Source organism: Hordeum vulgare, chromosome 7H, assembly GCF_904849725.1.
Source record: "Hordeum vulgare subsp. vulgare chromosome 7H, MorexV3_pseudomolecules_assembly, whole genome shotgun sequence".
NCBI lineage: Eukaryota > Viridiplantae > Streptophyta > Magnoliopsida > Poales > Poaceae > Hordeum > Hordeum vulgare.
Genome location: NC_058524.1, coordinates 606,137,089 through 606,142,346, shown reverse-complemented (window position 1 = coordinate 606,142,346; position 5,258 = coordinate 606,137,089). Strand labels below are relative to the sequence as shown.

The 5,258-nt window shown below is 51.7% G+C and overlaps 1 pseudogene; it reads right to left on the bottom strand.

Moving 5' to 3' along the window:
* Positions 1-295: 295 nt before the first annotated feature.
* On the bottom strand, positions 296-3,065 carry LOC123409474 (annotated as a pseudogene).
* Positions 3,066-5,258: the final 2,193 nt, after the last annotated feature.

Here is a 5,258-nt window from a genome sequence, read left to right as displayed (position 1 = left end):
GGTATTGATAGAAGATTTTTTTGTTTCCTTGGATCGCATGTCTTGTTTATTTTAGATTATTTGTTGTGTCAAAACGCATTTTTTAAGACTTGTTCATATTAATCAAGCCACCTGCACACTTTACAATTGTGCAACTACCTAATCTTTTTTGTCGAATAAAAAATGTAATCCTGTTAGTCATGATCATGAACATACACATGTACATTTGGGTAGCGCAAGCCTATATAGAGAGTGGGGCACAAAATGCAATTCATCACTGCACTACAACAAAATGCCGACGATCTCCAGAGTGCGCTCACTTGGACTGCAAACGACTTGTAAATGTTTGACCAAACTTCCATCCGTTTGACATGATGTTATCGAACACAAATGTCTGCCCCTTGTGTCGGTCAATCTGAATGAAAGCAAATTCCCCGTGAGGTCTGCTAGAGACTGCCAGTTTGACATTGAACACGAGCACAAGATTGAAGTAGTTGTGTCTTGAACTGCACTCTGCCCCGTTTCGCGCATGGAACCCTGCAATGCATGGTGAGGTTTTCCTTCAACACTGAGAAATCTCAGTTTTACTCAAGAAATTAAAGCATCGATCAAATTAGCTACTCCCTCCACCCCACAATATAAGAATGTATGTAGCATACAAAACGCTCTTATATTATAAGACGGAGGGAGTAGTAAAAAATCAATTTGCTTAATTCCCTGCAAAAATGGATGTGTTTAATTACCTCTGGTACATGACAGGGATGATGCCACCTTCGTAGACGCCTATCTTCTCCCAAGCCGGCTAGCTGTGCCATGTCCAAGTGCGTTGTCGCCCGGAAGTCCATGGTTGTGGCCGTTATGGTGACCGTCACGTCGGGCTTGCACCACTGCAGGTCTGCCAGTTCGCGGTCACACACGACCTTGTAGCACTGCCTGCATGCCGCACCGTTGTCGAACATCGTTGTGCGCGTGCCGTACCCATCGTGTAGCCGTACCCACACGCGCCTCCTGCAAAAGAAGTGATAAATCTGCACAGTTTTGGCGTGTAGAAAAGAATTTGTAAGCTCGATCGATCGTTACCCTGACTTTTTTCCGTATCACTCTATATATCGGCTGAGAGGACGTTTGCCTGACTTTCTGGATGTGAATTGGGACCAGGTTTGCGGTGCTCCCATGGCTACGAGGTTTGCGGTGCTCCCATGGCTACGAAAGGATCCTGCACTGCACTGTCGGTGGATATAACGCAGCTCGTCCGGAAAGAAACCTTGAGTTGTCGTCAAGGCAAATCTACACAATTCCATTCACACGACATTTTTTAAGCAAAAATGCTAAACTTACGGATGATTTATACAAACTTTAACGGACTAACCCCTCTCCTCTCACTAATCTTGCTCCCCCCTGATTTTCAGGGTGATCCCGCTTCATCCTAAACCAATCAAAATATCCCATCTAAGCTTAGTCCGTAAACGTTTTGTAAACTCTCTGTAGTTGTAGCATTGCTCTTTTTTAAGGACGTAGTACTTTTCAAGCACGGGACTATGCACATCATCGTACAATAATGTCCAACGCACAAGTCTGCTCGTTGCCATAATTGTTTAGGAAAATATATCAAAGTTGTTTGTGTTTGTTTTTGAGGAACTTTTCATTAAGAAGAGGGACAAAGTGACATGTTTTGGAAGGGGACATGCTGGAAACCTCAAGATTTGAAAGATCACACGAAGTGCCGCATGCTAACAACTCATGAATTTGAATAGCTCGCTCTTGCCGGAATGCTAGGTCGCGCTGCGTGATCTCCTCGAATGATAGGCGCGCCAACTCGATGTAGGTCAGTCTTGTGCCTTTGAAGATTCGTCGGTTTCTTTCATAATATTGATGAGGTAACCGCTGCGTCGCCTTCTCAAACTGTAGGTATTCTTGAGGCCAACATCTCACCATGCGTCAATTGAGGGGGAAGCAGCAGTTGGTGCAAAAGCCATCGGCTCTCCCACCCAAGTTAGGACAAGGTTGCGGACTGCAGTAGTGAACAGGCAGGTCTTGCATAGGCGTTTTGCATTCCCGTGGGCGCGAAGGCAATGTTGATAGACGGGATCATGTGGCCAGCCGCATGCATGTGGCGATCCGGTCAGCTGTAAGGATCTTGTTGTGGAGGACTAGCCAAGAGAATAACTTGCACTTTGGCTCCACATGCATCTTCCAGATTTTGTTGCTTAGAAACCTCTGGTACGATCTGAGGAATTGCGCCCGGCAGGCTGAGCTAGCCAAGTATTCGCTGTTAGGGTTCCAGTTCCATGAGATGGCGTCAGGAGTGTTTGGGTCGAGGGAAGTCGAGGTAACAGTCGAAGCCGGCTCAATAATTCTCGTAGTTCATCTTGTGTATTCATTTTGGCGACAACACAAATCCATGCCTCATCACGTAGCTCATCGTGTGTCGACCTGTTTTTTCCTAGTTGCAATGGCAAACAAGCCCGACAACCGATGCCATAGGCCCCCCTTTCAGACCAGCTGTCATGCCAGAAAGAGGACTTTTGCCTGCCCCCTAGGGAGATTGCCGTGGGGGCTCTAGACAGGGCAAAGTCGGAGGCATCACATCGCAGTTGTGATCCGGCTCATAGCCGATCCGGGTTGTTCCATTGGTGCCATAACAAACCAGCCAGCCATAGATGAGTTCTTTACTGGCCATAGGTAGGCCCCTTACTGCTGGATCCTCTAAGTAGGGAAATATCGTAGCTAGTATGAAATGGAAGAATGATCATATCGAACCCAGGATCCTGCAACTATTGTTCCTTCGTTCAAGACTCACTTTTCTCGCGGGTTGGATGAGTGAGGCTTGGCCATACATACTGAATTCTGAGCGCCCTCTCAAAGCGTTCTAGGTCTGTGATGCCGAGCCTGCCAAGCACCTTTGGGCCTCAGACTGTCTTCTAGTTTACAAGAGAATGCCCGCCGTTTGCATTATTACTTTCATCTCTGGCTCAAATGAAATTGCATGTGATCCTATCCACCTTGGCAATGACCCACTTTGGCACGCGGATGACCATCATGTGGAAGGTGGTGACTGAGGATAGATAGGACTTGGCCAGAGCCATCCTATCCGCTCTGACGATGTTCTTGCCCTTCCATCCAGGTAGTTTCCCATGAACCTTGTCAATTAGCGGTTAAAGAAGGACCTTACAAAGTCACGGAAGTGCATAGGACCTTACAAAGTCACGGTAGTGACCTTACATAGTCAAAAGCCTGAGAAAGCAAGCGCCCCCTTCCCTCGCGTCGCCCCCGCCCTGGGCGACTCGGGGGCTCCCAAGCCCTAGGCGCCGCCGCCGCTCTCTCATCCTCCCCTCCTCGCCGCCGCCGGGTGACGCCGCCGGTAAAACACGTGTGGCAGACAGCGGCGGCGGGGGACTCCCTCTCCCAGCCCCCTTCCTCCGCGGGCGGCGGATCTAGGTGGTTGACGGCGGTGGCTTGTGGCGATCGCGATCGGGCACGAGGGGGCAGGCCTCGGCGAGCGGTGGCGGGGAGTGGGGCGCACGGCGGCGGCCTGCGGCAGGCGGTGGCGGGCGCTGGGCTAGCGGCGGTGCTCCGGCGGGTGCTGGCCCCTGTACGCGGTCGGTGGATCCCTCTTTGACCCGGACGGCGCGGGGGGTGACGGCGGCTGTGGCGGCGGTCCTCGCTGGATGCTGGTGGCCATGGTGTTGCTTCTCGTCGACCCCGATCTACTCCGATCTGCAGCGGATCCGGCCCCAGATGGCTTCTCGCTGTTCTTGGGTGCTGGCCCTACAGATCCGGTGGTTGGAAGGGTTCCGGGGGAGTCCCTTGGCCAGTGCGGCGGCACTCCGAAGGCAGCGCCTTTGGGTGTTGTTCCCCTTGTTGGAGGCTTTGGAGAGGATCCCCTTCCTTCCACCCCTCCCAGGAGCTCAGGTGAAAACCTCATATCCCCTTGGTCCAAGCGGCGATGACACCGCGTGGCGTGTTCCTTCCTGAAGGCGTTGCTCGGGGGCTGCTCAAGCGGTGGTGGAGGTGGCGGCGGTTCGATGTCGGCGCATTTTGGCCTGCTACATCTTGGAGGCTGTGACGTCGGCGGCGCTCGTCTGGTGGGTCTTCCTGGATCGGACGATGATGGCATTTTATCGCCCTCCCTCCTGGGGGCATCGTTTTGGAGCAAGTGCTGGCTGGAGGAATGGTGGAGCGGTGCTTCATCTCACACATTGATGGCGGCGGATATCGGCGGCATGGCGCTGTGGGGACTCGGCGTCCGATGCGTGGAGATGGACTCGCGCAGGAGGAGGTAGCTATCTGGCGTCATGGTGACGTCAATGGCAGAGTGGCTACACAAGGTAGAAGCCTCAATATTTGCTCTGAAGACGGACCGGTGGAAGATGGCGGCGATAGCACACGAGTGCGTGAGATCGGTTTTGTGCCCTAGACCCGGTATGTGGCAGATGGCTTGACCGGATCTGCTGGGGCTTCCGACTTTTGATGTTACGCTTAGGTAAGTGATCTGGGTATGTGGCCCGGCTAGCACCCCTTCATCATATGGATAGGAGTAGCGACAGATGTTGCGAAGATGACGGATTCAGACATATTGTTGTAATACTTTTTAAGGTCCTCGAGAATAATAAATAAAATGGCCGCATGCATCTCCCAGGCCGGGGGTCATCCTCCTTTTCTAAAAAAAAAAAAACCGAAAGTGCATAGGAGGACCCAAGATGTTTTCCTAGGAAGGAAGCGATTTTTGCTGGGAACACCGTTACTAGGCCAGCCAGGTCAATGTCGTCGCATCTGATAGCGAAGATGTCAGTTTTTAGGATGTTGGTGATCAGTCCAGAAGCATTCCCAAAACAACCTTGGATGGAATTGATCACGAAAAGTTGGTCCTTGTTGGGGTTGGTGAAGATGCCAGCATCGTCGACATAGAGGGAGATCCAGCAACGCGCCGCTCATGTTGGAGGACACCATTCTCGGCCGCGACCCGGATCAAGTGGCGTAGGGGGGTGATGACCAAAATGAACAACAAGGGCGAGAGAGGGTCTCCCTGGCGAAGTCCCTGTCTATGGGTAAAGGCTAGGCCCGGGCCATCGTTGAGGAGGACAGTTGAAGTCGAGGAGCCAAGGGACATACAGATACAGTATTGACAACATTGTCCAAAACCTCTAGGAGAAATGGCCAGTTGACATAGTCGAATGCCTTGGAGATGTCCAGCTTGAGGAAGAGGCTCGGGGTGTTGGATTGGTGAAGCTCCTTGATGATGTTCTGCACAAGGAGAAAGTTGTTGTGGATGCATCACT